Source organism: Globicephala melas, chromosome 10 (genome assembly GCF_963455315.2).
Source record: "Globicephala melas chromosome 10, mGloMel1.2, whole genome shotgun sequence".
In the NCBI taxonomy this organism is placed as follows: Eukaryota; Metazoa; Chordata; class Mammalia; order Artiodactyla; family Delphinidae; genus Globicephala; species Globicephala melas.
This window is the reverse complement of record NC_083323.1, coordinates 76,395,908-76,414,668: the sequence shown is the minus strand read 5'-3', so window position 1 is coordinate 76,414,668 and position 18,761 is coordinate 76,395,908.

Below are 18,761 nucleotides of genomic sequence, written 5' to 3'. Positions count from 1 at the left end.
TTATGCCTGAATATTTGAGAAGCACTGAACCAGATCACATAGTGTCATCTATCCACCTTCTCCTGGTTGCTCTCCTTTTACTGTATCAATTGTGCCTTATCTGAGATTCTTCACATTCCTTACTTCTCTTACCATTATGTATTGTTAAAGATTCTCCATAAATCAAGACCCATATGTAACTTTTAATCAGAATTCCTCACTAATCAAGTCTCTTTCAGAAAGACTATTTGTATTAAGTTGATTTTATAAACAACACCGTTTCAGAAATTCATATTCCTCTGTGAGGCAGCAGCAATAGTGCAATGATTATCAAGCTCTGTTCTTTGGAACACTAGGCATTTCTCTGAGTCCCCTAAGGGGACACCTGGAAAGCTGGGGGAGGAGGAATAAGGTTTCTTATCCTTGCCTTTTTTTTTTTTTTTTTTTTGCGGTACGCGGGCCTCTCACTGTTGTGGCCTCTCCCGTTGCAGAGCACAGGCTCCGGACGCGCAGGCTCAGCGGCCATGGCTCACGGGCCCAGCCGCTCCGCGGCACGTGGGATCCCCCCGGACCGGGGCACGAACCCGTGTCCCCTGCATCGGCAGGCGGACTCTCAACCACTGTGCCACCAGGGAAGCCCATCCTTGCCTCTTTAAAAGCCAACATTTGTTAAGCACCTACTATGAGCCAGGCATAGTTCTGATCCCTTCACTTGCTAATGTGTTCATTTAGGTGGTATTCTGCCCACCTTTTCCATCAGAGAAGCTGTGCTCTACTGTGTTTTACTTACTGGGTTGCAGCATAAGTTTTTCTTTAAGGAAAGAGATTGACACTAAAGACAAAACAAGCTGCACCCTTTACTCACTGAGCTCCAAGTACTCAGGCCTTCTCTCCAGTCCTGGAATAAACAGGTTCTTTCCTATTCCAAGCTTTCACATGCTCCTCCCTCTTCCTGAAGCTTCTCCCTCAACCAACCATAGCAGGCTCTCTCTCATCCTTTAGTTTTCTGCTTAAATATTATCTCTTCTAAGAGAAACTTAACCATCTGATTTGTTTTAGGGAGTCCTCCTCTTTTATTCCTTCATAAAGCACACTTATTTTTATCTTTATAGCATTTAATGCAGTTTGTTATGATATAGTTCCCTTGTTCAATTTTTTTTTTTTTTGCGGTACACGGGCCTCTCACTGTTGTGGCCTGTCCTGTTGCAGAGCACAGGCTCTGGACGCGCAGGCTCAGCGGCCATGGCTCACGGGCCTAGCCACTTCATGGTATGTGGGATCCTCCCGGACCGGGGCACGAACCCGTGTCCCCTGCATCGGCAGGAGGACTCTCAACCACTGCGCCACCAGGGAAGCCCTCCTTGTTCAATTTTTGTGGTCTGTTCCCCACTGGACTGTAGGCTTGGCAAGGGCTGGGACCTTATCTATCTTGTCCTTTGTCTACCCAGCACCTACTAGCGTCTGACACAATGTTGGTGCTTAATAAATATTTGGTGATTTGATGACTGAAGTATAATGAGGCAACGAGTTCTCCTTCAGGATCTTTCATTAACTAAAACAGTTTCATCTGTAAATGAAGGTTGAATGAGATGCTCTATGAGATGATTTCTGCTTCAGCATCACATGGTTCAAAATTACCTTTTAATTTTACACTTGTCTGCTTATGCTTCTAGTGGGCAGGGGCTTTGTATCCTTCCTTAATTGCTCATTATGTAAGGGAAAGCATTTAAGTTAATTTCTCAAGTGAACAAGAATAGAGGTGTTAAAATAAAATTCAAAATGGAGATCAAACTTGAAAATTTCCTGAGCAGACAGAACCAGTTCAGCCAAATAAGCGAAACCTAATATAGCTTACTCTGCAAAGTAAGCAGAACTTAACTTGGATTGTAAATTCTCCCGAAAATCATAATCAAAACCTAAATTAACCTAAATTGTTTTAGGTTGCCTAAAATGGCATAAGAAGACCACTTTTAACCAATCCCCTGTCATTTGGAAAAACCCCACTGCTATAACCAATCATTATAAAGATTAAATTGCTTCCCTGTTTTCACTGTATAAGCCATCCTATAAAATGCCTCTGTGCTTAGTGCCCCTATTGGTTTGAAGACTCCCAGTTTTCAAACTGTTCTTCTATGCACAATAAACTCTTACTGGATACAATTATATTGATTTGGTTTTATTCCTAACAGTTTCTGGATTTTGACTTGAGCCACCTGACAACTTTACATTGGATTAGCCATAAGGAATGGAATCTGGTCTATGTCCAGTCATGCTACACAGACACTAATTGTGAAGAGAAATTTAGAAAAACTTTGATCTGGGTCAAGGAAAAGGAGTATTGGAAATAAAGTGTATTTAAATTTTTAAATGAATTAAGATTTATAATCTCATTAAATTGTATATTTATTAATCTAATTTTCAAATGGGCAGAGGATCTGAATAGACATTTTTCCAAAAACAACATAGAAGTGGTCAACAAGTACATGAAGGGTGCTCAACCTCACTAATCATCAGGGAAATGCAAAACAAAATGACAATCCGGTATCTCCTCACATCTGTTAGAATGGCTATCTTCAAGAAAACAGGAGATGACAAGTGTTGGCAAGGATGTAGAGGAAAGGGTACCATTGCGCACTATTGGTGGGAATGTAAATTGGTATAACCACCATGGAAGCAGCATGGAGGTTTCTCAAAAAATAGAACTACAACATCATCCAGCAATCCTACTTCTGGGTATATATTCAAAGGAAATGAAAACAGAATATCTAAGAGGTATCTGCACTTCCATGTTCATTGCAGCCTTATTCACAGGAGCCAAAATATGGAAACAACTTAAGTGTCCAACAGATGAATGGATAAAGAAGATGTGGTGTAGACATACAGTGGAATGTTATTTAGCCATGAGGAAGAAGAAAATCCTCCCATTTGTAACAACTTGGATGAAACTTGAGGGCATTATGCTAAGTGAAATACACCAGACAGAGGAAGACAAATACTGCATGGTATCACTTATCTGCTGAATCTTAAAAAAAATGTTAAACTCATAGAAACGAAGCAGAAAAGTGGTTGTCAGGGGCTGAGGGGTGAAAATAATAGGGAAAGTTTGGTAAAAGGTCTAAACTTTCAGCTATGAGAAGAATAAGATCAGAGGATCTAATGTAAAACATGGTGACTATGTTGATAACACTGTATTATGTAGTAACTGAAATTTTATAATTATTATATAATTGAAATTTGCTAAGAGTAGAACTTAAACGGTTTAACAACAACAAAAAAAAGACAAATATGTGAGGTGATGGATGTGCTAGGCTGTGGGAGGCAAGAACATGCAATGGAGGAAAGGCAGCCTCTTCAGTAAGTGGTACTGGGGAAGATGGACAGCTGCATGCAAAAGAATGAGATTAGAGCACTCCCTAACACCACACACAAAAATAGATTCCAAAGGGATTAAACACCCAAGTGCAAGAACGAATACCATAAAATTCCTAGAGGAACATATAAGAAGAACACTCTTTGACATAAACCACAGTAATATTTTTTTGGATCTGTCCCCTAGAATAATAGAAATAAAAGCAAACATAAACAAATGGGACCTAATGAAACTTAAGAGCTTTTGCACAGCAAAGGAAATGATAAACAAAATGAAAAGACAACCTATGGACTGGGAGAAAATATTTGCAAATGATGCAACCAACCAGGGCTTAATTTCCAAAATATACAAACAGCTCATACCACTCAATATCAAAAAAATCAAACAACCTAATCAAAAAATGGCAGAAGAACTGAATAGACATTTCTCCAAAGAAGACATACAGATGGCCAACAGGCACATGAAAAGATGCCTGGAGAGGGTAGAGAGAAAAGGGAACCCTCCTACACTGTTGTTGGGAACGTAAGTTGGTGCAGCCACTATGGAAAACAGTATGGAGATTCCTCAATAAACTAAAAATAGAGTCACCATATGATCCAGCAATCCCACTCCTGGGCATATATCTGGAAAAGACAAAAACTCTAATTCATTTAGAGTTAGACACATGCAGCTTAATGTTCATAGCAGCACTATTTACAATAGCCAAGACATGGAAGCAAGCTAAGTGTCTGTTGACAGATGAGTGGATAAAGAAGATATATATATATGTGTGTGTATATATATATACACATATATATGTGTATGTATATGTATATATGTATATATATGTGTATATATATATCTTTATATATATGTATATATACGTGTATATATATAGTGTGTATATATGTGTATATATATATCTTTATATATATAAAGAAGATATATATATATATATATATATATACAATAGAATGTTACTCAGCCATAAAAAAGAATGAAATAATGCCATTTGCAGAAACATGGATGGACCTAGAGATTATTATATTAAGTGAAGTAAGTCAGACAGAAAAAGACAAATATCATGTGATATCACTTATATGTGGAATCTAAAAAAATGATACAAAAGATCTACAAAACAGAAATAGACTCACAGACATAGAAAACAAACTTATGGTTATCAAAAGGGAGAGTTGAGGGGAGAGATAAGAGTTTGGGATTAACAGGTACACACCACTATATATAAAATAGATAAATGACAAGGGCCTACTGTATAGCACAGGGAACTATGTTCAGTATTTTGTAATAGCCTATAATGGAAAAGAATCTGAAAGAGATACATAAACATAACTGAATCATTTTGCTGTACACCTGAAACTAACACAACATTGTAAATCAGCTATATTTAAATAAAAATAAATAAATAAAATATCTTAAAATCATAAAAAATATATGTGAGGTGACGGATGTGTTAATTGACTTGGTGGTGGGAATCCTTTCACAATTAATAATAATAATAATACAATGAATTAAGGTTGTATTCACTGAATAATGAAGAATGAATTTTGACGAAAAATGGTAGAAACTTTTCTAGATTTTCATTAAGCCTCTTGTAATAGGGAAGAATAAATCTGACTCCATATTAGATCTGTTTCTTTTACTTTAACCTTTATATTCTATTGCTTTTGCTTCCAGTTAAGAATGTTGCCTAGGGCTTCCCTGGTGGCGCATTGGTTAAGAATCTACCTGCCAATGCAGTGGACATGGGTTTGAGCCCTGGTCCAGGAAGATCCCACATGCTGCAGAGCAACAGAGCCCATGTGCCACAACTACTGAAGCCCATACACCTAGAACCCGTGCTCCACAACAAGAGAAGCCACCGCAATGAGAAGCCTGCGCACCGCAACAAAGAGTAGCCCCTGCTCACTGCAACTAGAGAAAACCTGCACGCAGCAATGAAGACCCAATGCAGCCAAAAATAAATAATAAAATAAAATAAATAAATTTATTAAAAAAGAAAAAGAAGGTTGCCTATAGCCTGAAATATACAGGACAGCCTATTCTCAAGGCTCTGACCCTTAGGACTCCATTCATAGAGAGTTATCTGGACAGCTGCAAGCACAAAGAATTCCTGCACCAAGAAGTTTGCAACAACCAACCTCACCCCTCTCTCACCTTGCCTTTAAAAATGCTTTGCTGAAACACTTCTGAGAGTTCGGGGTTTTGGGGGCAGGAGCCATTTCCTTGCATGGCCCTGCAATAAACCCTTCTCTGCTCCCAACTCAGATGTTTTGGCTTGTTTGGCCTCACTGTGCATCGGGCACGTGAACTTGTGTTCACTAACACTTTCACATTGTAGAATTTTGTCTTGGAATTCAGAAGAAAATTCTCTTCTTCTTCTCCTCCTCCTTCTCCTCCTCTTCTTCCTCTTTTCCTTCTTCTCCTTCCCCTTCTCCTTCTTCTTCTTCCTGTCTTATTAAGTTATAAATGATGGAAAATTTTAAGTTTCAAACTACTTGTACTTTTGGTTTTGTTTTGTCTTTGGGTGTTTTAATAAACTGTAGATAAAATTTTCATCAGTGGTCCGTAAACTGCCACTTGAAAACTATGGGAACACGATGCTCAGAAGACCATCCTCAGCCCCATTTAGACAACTGCTGTAGATTAATGATGCCAAATTGGTCTCAGAGTCTTGCCTTTAGATGCTTTGACTCCAGGTAAATTGAGGAAGAATGGACAGGAATGCCAACTACACTCACCACTGCCTGCTGTGTTCTAGACTGTCCAGAGGGCAAACTCTTGAATAAAATTCAATAAAAACATATCCACACCTGCATGCTCTTCACACACCTCTCCATCAGGGGGTAGCAAGGAGTTAGCTGGAAGAGCCTGGTCAGAAAATATGAAGATGAAACTTCTCACTGTAAATCTATCACTAAATTGCTATGTGATACCCCAAAATAAACTCAAAATGGATTAAAGACCTAAATGTAAGAGCTGACACTGTAAAACTCTTAGAGGAAAATATAGGAAGAACACTCTTTGACCTAAATCACAGCAAGATCCTTTTTGACCCACCTCCTGGAGAAATGGAAATAAAAACAAAAATAAACAAATGGGACCTAATGAAACTTCAAAGCTTTTGCACAGCAAAGGAAACCATAAACAAGACCAAAAGATAACCCTCAGAATGAGAGAAAATATTTGCAAGCAAAGCAACTGACAAAGGATTAATCTCCAAAATATACAAGCAGCTCATGCAGCTCAATATCAGAAAAACAAACAACCCAATCCCAAAATGGGCAGAAGACCTAAATAGACATTTCTCCAAAGAAGATATACAGATTGCCAACAAACACATGAAATAATGCTCAACATCATTAATCATTAGAGAAATGCAAATCAAAACTACAATGAGGTATCACCTCACACTGGTCAGAATGGCCATCATCAAAAGATCTACAAACAATAAATGCTGGAGAGGGTGTGGAGAAAAGGGAACCCTCCTGTACTGTTGGTGGGAATGTAAATTGACACAACCACTATGGAGAACAGTGTGGAGGTTCCTTAAAAAACTAAAAGTAGAACTCCCATATGACCCAGCAATCCCACTACTGGGCATATACCCTGAGAAAACCATAATCCAAAAAGAGACATGTACCACAATGTTCATTGCAGCACTATTTACAATAGCCGGGACATGGAAGCAACCTAAGTGTCCATTGACAGATGAATGGATAAAGAAGATGTGGCACATATATACAATGGAATATTACTCAGCCCCATAAAAAGAAGCAAAATTGAGTTATTTGTAGTGAGGTGGTTGGACCTAGAGTCTGTCATACAGAGTGAAGTAAGTCAGAAAGAGAAAAACAAATACCATATGCTAATATATATATGGAATCTAAAAAAAAAATGGTTCTGATGAACTTAGGGGCAGGACAGGTATAAAGATGCAGACGTAGAGAATGGACTTGAGGACATGGGGAGGGGGAAGGGTAAGCTGAGATGAACTGAGAGAGTAGCATTGACATATATACACTACCAAATGTAAAATAGATAGCTAGTGGGAAGCAGCTATCTATTCTGCATCGCACAGGGAGATCAGCGAAGTGCTTTGTGACCACCTAGAGGGATGGGATAGGGAGGGTGGGAGGGAGATGCACAAGGGAGGGGATGTGGGGATATATGTATATGTATAGCTGATTCACTTTGTTATACAGCAGAAACTAACACAACATTGTAAAGCATTGTACTGCAATGAAGATGTTAAAAAGAAAATTGTTATGTGACCTCAAGAAAATAACTTCATGTCAAAGACATTAACTTTTTCTCATTTGTAAAAGTGATAGAGCTTGATTTAAGATATTCTCTACTCCCTCAGGATTATTTTTGTCTGTATCTATTTAGATAAACTGTTACTGAGCCAAACTCAGGTCTGTTCACCCACGTGCAGTAAAGCCAATCTACTGACACTGGGTTGTGTTGAAGGAAAATGCAGTATTTATTGTAAAGGCACCAATACAAGAAGGACAGGTGGCTCGTGCTCTAAAACCCCTAACTCCCCAAGGGGTTTCAACAAAGCAATTTTAAAGGCCAGGTGAGGGAAGGGGGGGGTCACAGGATATGTGATCATCTTGTGCACAATTCTCTGATTGGTTGATGTTTAGGTATCAGTCCTTAGGCACCAGTAGTTCTGAGGGTTCATTGTCATCAAGTAGTTAATTTCTTCCATTTGGTGGTGGTTTCAGCATCTGTAAAATAACTCAGGAAGTGTACATCAGATACTATTATCTAGGTACTTCAGAAAGGAGCTACAGCAGAGGATATAGGGGAGGGGTCTGTCCCTGTAGGATCCAATAGGGTTCTGCTCAGTTACAAAACAAGAATTGACATGATTTCTCTTCATTCATACCTGCCCACTTTATTCCTTACTGGTCTACCAGGAGTGAGTGAAAGAGGCTGCTTGCCACGAGGTGAGAGAAACAAGAGGAGAGTGGTAATGCAATGAGTTCTGGGTTTCAAATGCCAAACCTGGGACAGCCAAAATTTCCCTGAGTGATTTAACTATCAATAATATTGATTGGTAGGTGAATTGAGGGGGGTGGGACTAGATCTCAAATCCTGGCCTGTAGATATCTATGACATTTAGTATTGATTCCCTTCAAGTAACTACTGGGCGTTTCCTAGAATAGTTCTCAAAGTAATACACCTTATATTATGACCTAGGGCACATACATACATACATGACCAAATCAACACTTAGCCTGACATCATACAATGCATTCTGTTATTTTCTATTCTATTGTGTTTGTTTCTTCTTTGTTTTTTAATTCTTGGCATCCAACAGCAATTTAAAAGCATTCTTGGGGTAGAGGGAATATGGCTAGCAGCTGTCTCCTTCTTGGATCTGGGTTATGGATTTTAGAACAGATGTTTGTTATTCACTTCCAATCTTCTTAGGCAATTTGCCAGTGTGGTTGTCCTGCTGTTGGTCTTTGAGTTGATGGCCCATCTGTCCTGGATCTTGATGAGTGTGGGGGTAGAAGTGGGGGACTCAGAGAGAAAGCTCATTAAACATGACCTTGTTCTAGGATTCAGAATATGGTGGGTCTGCACTAAATCACCCTGTCAGATAGGTAGTTATTTAAAAGAAATTTGGGGGAATTCCCTGACAGTCTAGTGGCTAGGACACCTGGCTCTTGCTGCTGAGGGCCCGGGTTCAATCTCTGGTTGGGGAACTAAGATCCCACAAGCCGTGTGGCTCAGCCAAAAAAAAAAAAAAAAGAAAGAAATTTAGATCTATGATTTTTAAAAATTCTTTTAAAAAAATTAAACAATTTAGAAATGTAGTCATCTCCTGCTGTGTATCAGTAATCTGTCACTGAAAATTAGTTGTTCTGCACGAAAATGCTAGTCTGGAGCCTATTTACATTTATCTTAAGTAGGAAAAATTATGTTACTATGTCAACCCCAAGCCCTCAGCTAATTTCTTAAACAGGTTGCTAAAGGGTGGTAATATACCTATACATAATTAAAAATCCAAACCATCTTGTTAACTGTCAAGAGCTTAGAACTTTGTTTCTTTCTCACCAAATAATTAATACATTTGATAACGAACAGCAGGCTTTGTGCAGGAGAAGGCCACTGACCAAGATGGCTTTAATGTTCCCCTCAGTCTGACTAAACTTAAACTGGCTTCTTTCTGACTTGAGGCCCCTGAGCTCCCTTTACTTTAGAAGACTTGTAATTGTAATTTTTTTCTCTGCCCCTTTGAGATGTAAATCTTTTTAACAGCCTCTTATCAGTTTTACAACCAGGAAAGTCTTTCTCAAGAACCTGGGAGCCCTCCCTTGAAATGTAATCAGCAAAGGAGATGCACCCCTATCTCACAGCTTCTGACCGAGGGTAGGCGCCAACTCCAAGGTTCCTTGCTCCAGGTTGCAAAACTATCCCTTGTCATAAAGATATGAGAAAATTATTTTTCCTTTGGATAAAGCCAATCAGCAAACACAGATGGCCTGTGACCTCCCCATAACGTCCTCCAGTACTTTTCTACTAGCTCACCCCAGCCATTAAAAAGCATTACCTCTTTGCTGCCATGGATTTGAGTTCAGACTTAGTTCTGGCCTCTCCCTCTCATTGCAGTAGCATTGGATAAAGTCTTCTTCATCTGTTTAACTTTGTCCAGTGTAATTTTTATTTTAACACTGCTAATGGTCCTGTACTTCATCCTTTTTGTGGACACTCAATTTCACAATTTTCAAAAAATTTTTACAGGGACTCTGTATTAGTTTTCTGGGGCTGTCAAAACAAAGCACAGTAAACTGGATGGCTTAAAAAAAAATTTATTGCCTTATGAATTTGGAGGCCCAAGCCCAAAAGCAAAGGTGTTGACAGGACCATGCTCTTTCTGAAGGCTCTAGGAAAGAATCTGTTCCATGTGTTTCTCTTAGCTTCTGATGTTGCCAGTAATCCTTGGTGCTCCTTGACTTGTAGATGCATTATTCCAGTCACTGCCTCCATGGTCACATGGCATTCTCCCTGTGCATGTCTCTCTCTGTGTCTCTTCTCTCTTTTTTTTTGGGGGGGGGGGTATGTGGGCCTCTCACTGTCGTGGCCTCTCCCGTTGTGGAGCACAGGCTCCGGACGCGCAGACCCAACGGCCATGGCTCATGGACCCAGCCACCCGTGGCATGTGGGATCTTCCCGGACCAGGGCATGAACCTGTGTCCCCTGCATCGGCAGGTGGACTCTCAACCACTGCGCCACCAGGGAAACCCTCTTCTCTTTTCATAAGGATACCAATCATATTGGATCAAGGGCCTACACTACTTGACTATGACCTCATCTTAACTTACGTCTTAATTATATCTTCAAAGACCCTATTTCCAAATAAGGTCACATTCACAAGTACCAGGGATTAGGACTTCAACATATCTTTTTCAGGGGACACAAAGCAACCCACAACTCACTCTGAAGAAATATCAATAATATTTAGAATGAAAGGCTTTTCCTGCATTTCATTTTGTTAAAATATTGTATTATGCTTAAATGTAAACAGAAGATTTGTCTATATACATGTTGGCTGAAATGTTATATTGAGAAATACATATATCTATGAAGTTTGGGTATTAAAAATGAAGAGGTGTCTATGTCTTTGGGGAGGTTTACCCAGAAGACATTGTGCAGGGTAGGTAGTACTCTATCTGCCTGGATGACAGGCTTAGGTCTCATGAGAGTGAAGCTTCTTTAAGGAGGAATCAAGGAATATGTCACAGACAGAACCAAGCAAGTAAGGAGATTGACTTTATTCAGGCTGATCTTGGGTGGCCTCAGCCTGCAGTGACTTGAAGCAACATTTCGGTTCTCAGCCAGAGTTTAAAGCCAGGCCACAGCAGTGAGAGTGCCTAATCCTAACCACTAGACCACAAGGGACAGTGGCCAGTGACAAAGCCCTGGCCCATCAGCTGTGCAAAAATGAATTTCCACATAGAGACTGAAAGTAGTGAAACAAGTAAAGTGTTTACCAGGAGGAAAAAGAGTACGTGTGGATAGACACATGGGTGGGCTCAGAGAGAGTGCCCTCAAGTGCCCTCATGGTAGTTTGAATCACTTTTATGGTGCATTTTGTCTGGGTTTCCTTTGGCCAATCATCTTGCTTTGCATGGTTCTGAATCCGTATTTGGTTTATCTCCGGGTCCTCCCGTGTATGTGTGTGCGTCTCTTAGCCAAGATGGTTTCTAGTGAAGAGGTCTATGGGTAGGTTGACATCACTTACTATGAGGTGATGCCCCCTCCCTTTTGACCTCTGAGGAGCCTTTCTGCACATGTGTAGTTGGGAAGGTCTCCTTGACTTTGAGAATGAGGAATATGTGGTCTTTTATCACTTATCTGGGCAGGACTTAGCTTCTCCTCCCTCCTGCTATTTTGGAGTATCCATCCACAGGGCACAACTCCAGCTGCCCAGCCTAGGGCCCATCTATCTCCTGCCTCAAGGCTATTGTGGTAAGAAGAGCCCCCCAGATCTGACATCAGAGTGCCTCTGCAGGGTGGTTTTGCCTTTGACTTACATAGGGAGGGGACATAAACAGGCCATAGGTGGAGGGTTTTACAGTTAGGGTTGTTTTGTAAGCAGGAGAAATCTCAGTCAGGTAGCCGAACAGAAAATGTTTTTCTCTGTGGTTAACTAGTTTCAGGGGAACAAAAAATAGCTAATCGATTATAACAAAGAATGGGAAGTTGGAGGATCTGTGTCTGGACTTGTCAGCAGGGTCTGGCAAAAGGGGAAGGAATGATCTGTGTTTGGCCTTGTCACAGGTAAAGAGAGGAGTCATCTGCAAGGATTATGGGAGTCATGAGAAAGAGTAGACAGTGGGTTTTATGAGTCAAATGGGGGAAGAGTGATTCTTTGAGTAAGCCCTTTCCTAGAATACAAAAGAATGGGGGGGGATTTTGGAAAACAAAAGGTTGGGGGAGGTGTTCTTTACCATTGCTGCTTTCCAGAAGCACAGGGTAAAATTCAACAATGTCAGTCATCAGGAGGAAGGACCTGTGTGTGTCTGACTGCATCTTGTCATTGCCTGCCTTTAACTATTTCTCTTTTAAGAAGCGGCTTACTTATCCCTGCAAAATGGATCCCACAGTTGAAGGCTGCTGCTGCCACCAAGTGGTGGTACCCACCTAGTGACTGCCAAACCTCAGACTCTAGTGGGCTGGGTGTACCCCAGGAGTGTGCAAGAAAAAACACTGGGATGCAGAGTTTTACTTTATTTTTATCAAAAAAGCAAGCAAGAATTTAAAAGTTAGTACCGAAATTTAACATACCAGTCTGTTCCTCACTCTGTGTCTGTATCTGTCATAAGTCACCTTCTTGGGAAAGAGATGAAGCTTCACATTGTGGTAACTTTCCTTTCTGAACCCCTTCAAAGTGTAGTAACATATTGCAGACTGTGAGTGCCTGATTAAGTGCAGATAATATTATCTAGTTTCAACTAAACCTATCCTTACACAATGGACAAATAGCTTTAAGAGACTCCTGCAGAGAAACTGTTGGTTTAAAAAATAGTGCAAATAGTGTATATACCAGCAAACAGGAATCCTACAACAGTAGAAGCTCTTAGACAGCTACTTGACAAAAAAAAAAAAAGTCTAGCATATTTTTACAAGAAGTTGATCAAAACATTCAAAATTGTCAATACTGTTTGAAATATGGCTTTAACATTGTTAATCTGAGCCTCATCCCAATTGTTGTGTATGAAGAGGTTTCATGAGATATCTGTTTTGGTTATTACAGCCACTTGCCCACCAAGATTTGAAATTAACTGAATTTACAACTCTATTTCATAGTGCTAACCCAGCCTTTTCAAAATTCGTGAAATGCAACATATATAATCACTGGTCCTTTTCCTGTTTTAGTGGAGAAGACCTGTGACTAGAGTCTATGTTTGCACACTTAGGAGATATAAGTATAAACTGTAGGTAAAGCAAAATTTTCGAAAAGTTAAAATCATGACTCTCTGGCAAATATAAAGTGAACACATGTCAGAGATTTAATTAACTCATTGATTAATAAAGGAACCAATAAAGATTCTATGACCAATTCAAAGAGCATATTAGAAGCAAGGATATTTATAGGATAAGATTTATAGGATATAAAACTGATTAATGCCCAATCGACCACAAATCTTTGGAGTTGTAAGTTCTACCAACAGAGTTATTTGCAGCCCTACCAGACAAAAATCTCCAAGTTAACAAGTAACTTCACTAATTCTGAGACTTTTAATCAATAGTAAATAATGGGATAAACTTTATGTTACCATGACCCTCTGGCCAAATCCACTCCATGTATTTTGTAAATAAATTTTTATTGGAATTCAGTCATTTTCTTAGTGGAAGGTCTGAGTACTCAGAGTCCTGAAGCCAACAAAACCTTATATTTACTATCTGGACCTTTACAGATGAAGTGTGTTGGCCCTTGCCCTGGACAATCCTTGGGTGGGCTTTGCCCCCACATGTATTGAAAGGATGTCTACTCATCTTTTTTGCCTTATTTCCAAGTTTTGGATAATTTTCATGACAGCTGCTTGAGAACCCTTAATACGTAATTTATCTGTTTCCACTATCTTCAGATAAGTCCTTTGGTTCAAATTCCCTATGTTTTATTTCTTTAAATATTTTTCCCCTCAAAATGTTTTAGATATTTGTTTTCTTTTATGCTGTTTTATTTACAAGTAGCTTACTTTTATCCTTTTAAAAGAACTGCAACATTTCTTTAAATATAAAATTTTGCATTTTTTTACTATGAAGTTTGACCACATCATGATAAATATTGTTGTAGTTGTTAATTTCCTTTTCTTGGGGTACAATGAGACTTCCCATCTGCACATCTAATAGCATTCAATAACATTTCATTTGGTATGTTTTCTTGAATTTACACACCCATCATTGTAAGTATTCCGTTGTCTATCTTCCATTTCTCTCATTTTCCTTTTATGTCACTTCAATCACCTTGTGCATTTTCTTTACAACTGATGTCGTTTCCACAAGTTTCTCCCCCCAGGTTATTGCTTTACATTTGTTACAATGTCACTTTTATTTGTATAATCAAAACGATTTCAGCAATAGCATTAACTTTACCTTAATTTATATACTTAGCTCCACCAGCTCCTTTTTTTTTTTTCTGGTCTCGTGTTGTTTTCTTAACTCATTCTTAATCAAATATTTAATTGTGTCCATGTATTCTTTAATTTTCCAGATCACTGGTTCATTGTAAAAGGATATAATTCAGAACCAGCGAGAAGGAAGAGATGCACAAGGCAAGGCATGTGGGAAAGTGTGCGGAGCTTCCATGCTCTCTGAGTGCACACCTCTCCCCAAATCTCCACATGTTTACCAACCTGAAAACTCCAAATTCCCTAAGTCATTATTCAACAAATGTTTATGGAACACATACTATGAGCCAGATGGATACTGCAATGAATAGGACCTATCCCTGTCACTTTCACAGTATAGTGAGGAAGTCAGGCAATGGGAAGCTAGGTTGTTTTGCTCAGTATCTTAAAATGTCTTTTCATGTGCCTCCTTTCAGTAATAAATATGTTGTAACACCCATTCTACTACACACCTACCTATATACACAGTTTTTTAAAAATCAGTATAATGCTTAAATTGAAACACACAGGGACTTCCCTGGTTGTCCAGGGATTAAGACTCCACACTTCCAATGCAGGGGTCATGGGTTTGATCCCTGGTTGGGGAACTAAGATCCCACATGCCTCTATGTGTGGTCAAAAATAAATAAATATATTTTTTTAGAAAATTATTATAAAAATAATATATAGTTAATATGTAAATATTTGCTATGATTACACTAATGAATAGTGATTACACTAATGAATAGTGAGATGCTTGCGCCTCTATGTAGAATAATGAAAACACAATGAATACAAATGCATACAGAAACAGTTATGATATGTCACCAACTCAAATATCATAACTGGAGTTGCCTTCAGAAGAAATAATTTTCCAAATTGGTGAGTAACACAGTAAAATCCTTGGCCAAGTAAAGTACAATCTTTCCTAGATTTGCACAGTGGTTTCATTCCTGGAAAATTCAGTGTCTACTAAAACCATGCAAAAATAGTTTGATATATGTAAAGCAAAGTTAGGTTTAGGGACTTCCCTGGTGGCACAATGGTTAAGAATCTGCTTGCCAATGCAGGGGGCATGGGTTCGAGCCCTGGTCCAGGAAGATCCCACAGGCTGCGGAGCAACTAAGCCCGCGCACCACAACTACTGAGCCTGTGCTCTAGAGCCTGCAAGCCACAACTACGGAGCCTGCATGCCACAACTACTGAACCCACATGCCTAGATCCCATGCTCCACAACAAGAGAAGCCACTGCAACAAGCCTGCGCACCTCAACAAAGAGTAGCCCCCGCTCGCCCCAACTAGAGAAAGCCCGTGCACAAGCAACAAAGACCCGAAGCAGCCAAAAGTAAAAGTTAATTAATTAATTAATTAAAAAAAAATTTAACAAAAGAATGATGAAACATGCAAATTTAGGTTTAAGCTCAGATAATTATAAACAGACTTTTAACCTCCATAAATACATGGAAGGATATTAGAAGTTCATGCTGGCTGAGGAACAGGTTTTCATTGTGAGACTATTCTACATATTGTATAGTGTCCTTGGCCCCACTTACTAAATGACTGTAGTGCCCATTCAAATCCCTTCACCCTCAAATTCCATTCATTGGGACAATCTGAAAGACGTCCCCAAATTTCCAAATTGCCCTCTAGGGAGCAGTACAGTTCCTGTGGAAAATCACTGAAAACAGAACAAAAGATCTCCTGCAGGCTAAAACTGCCCTTGCCTCTGGGGTTTGGGTAGGGAGGGCAGCATTATTCTGTTGCCTGGGAGGCTGGCTTGGGCTGAAGGTGAGTGGTCAGATCAAAGGTATATGCTTTCTTCTGGCTAACTCCCAGGGAAGGCTGGATGTTGGGACTTCTACAAAAACGAAAGGCAAAGGTGACATTTGACACTTTTCTCCTGCATTTTAAGTTTTCCTTGATCAGTTTGCCTGGCATAGAAAGCTAGGGTCAAAAACCTCTCCGTACAAAAAAAGATGAAATAAATGTGGAGATATCTATCTATATCTATATCTATATGTGTGTGTATACATAGATATATATTGTATATGTATACTCACATGCTTATTGTGTTGTTGTAGAAAAAGTGAAGGCAATCTAAATGTCTACATACAGGAGAGTTGATTTAAAAAAGAAAAAACAGGGACTTCCCTGGTGGCTCAGTGGTTAAGAATCCGCCTGCCAATGCAGGGGACACAGGTTCGAGCCCGGGTCCAGGAAGATCTCACATGCCGCGGAGCAACTAAGCCCGTGTGCCACAACTACTGAGCCTGCAGTCTAGAGCCAGTGCGCCACAACTGCTGAAGCCCGCGTGCCTGGAGCCCGTGCTCCACAACAAGAGAAGCCACTGCACTGAGAAGGCTGCGCACCACAACGAAGACCAAACACAGCCCAAAATAAATAAATAAATAAAATTTTTTAATGAAAAAAGAAAAAACAACCTATGGCACATCTGTAAAATGAAATTCAGGCATACATTGAAAATATTTCAAGTACTGTAACTGAAAGTGGGGGTCTGGCCACTTGCTGCTCAAAAGCCAATAAAGAGGCAAGGTTGGTGGAAAGTGCTTTATTTAGGAGGCCAGCAACCTGCAGGGAAAGGCGGACCAAAGGCCAACTCCCCCTTACCCCCAACAATCAGTGGGCAAGAACTTTTATATAGAGAGGGAGGGGGCTACATGCAGAAACAGCACAGTCAGCTCTGACAGTCATTTTGAAAGTAGTCATGCAGTGGCCTGATCAGCGTCATCTTGACTGTTCTAAGTACAGTTAGTCTTCAGTTCCAGGGTCGGTTTGTTCCCATTTCTTTGAGGCCAGTTTTCAGAATTGTGGCAGCTTATGACATGGCTGCAGTCTGGTTATCATGTAGTTAACTTCTTCCACCAGGTGGAGGTTTCCATATCTATAAGACAGCTCAAAGGGTATGACTCAGAATATTATCTATAGCCCTTGAGGAGGAAATAAAGGTTCTTGACTTTGCTTAATAACTGAACTATTATTATTTAGTCTCCTTTGACTGTTTTCTTTTGTTTCTGCATTTTCTCACTTCTCTGATTAAATTTATTCTTTGGCTAACGTTTTTCTACAGACAAAAGGCAGGCTGAGGACATGAGGGGCAAGGACCATAGGGTCCTGCTCTGTTTCAGTACTGTTCCAGACCACTGCAATAAAGCAAGTCACATGAATTTTCTGGTTTCTCAGTGTGTATAAAAATAATGTTTGCACTATACTGTAGTCTATTAACTGTGGATTGGCACTATGTCTAAAAAACCAATGTACATACCTTATTTTAAAAATACTTCAATGCTAAAAATGAACAGACCAATCACAAGTAATGAAATTGAAACTGTGATTAAAAATCTTCCAACAAACAAAAGTCCAGGACCAGATGGCTTCACAGGTGAATTCTATCAAACAGTTAGAGAAGACCTAACACCCATCCTTCTCAAACTTCCAAAAAATTGCATAGGAAGGAACACTCCCAAACTCATTCTATGAGGCCACCATCACCCTGATACCAAAACCAGACAAAGATACTACAAAAAAAGAAAATTACAGACCAATATCACTCATGAATATAGATGCAAAAATCCTCAACAAAATACTAGCAAACAGAATCCAACAACTCATTAAAAGGATCATACCCCATGATCAAGTGGGATTTATCCCAGGGATGCAAGGATTCTTCAATATACGCAAATCAATCAATGTGATTCACCAAATTAACAAATTGAAGAAGAAAAACCATATGATCATCTCAATAGATGCAGAAAAAGCTTTTGACAAAATTCAACACCCATTTATGATAAAAACTCTCCAGAAAGTGGGCATAGAGGGAACCTACCTCAACATCATAAAGGCTATATATGGCAAACCCACAGCAAACATCAGTCTCAATGGTGAAAAACTGAAAGCATTTCCTCTAAGATCAGGAGCAAGACAATGATGCCCACTCTCACCACTATTACTCAACATAGTTTTGGAAGTCCTAGCCACAGTAATCAGAGAAGATAAAGAAATAAAGGAATACAAATTGGAAAAAAAGAAGTAAAACTGTCACTGTTTGCAGATGACATGATACTATACATAGAGAATCCTAAAGATGCCACCAGAAAACTACTAGAGCTAATCAATGAATTTGGTAAAGTTGCAGGATACAAAATTAATGCACAGAAATCTCTTGCATTCCTACACACTAATGATGAAAATTCTGAAAGAGAAATTAAGGAAACACTCCCATTTACCACTGCAACAAAAAGAATAAAATACGTAGGAATAAA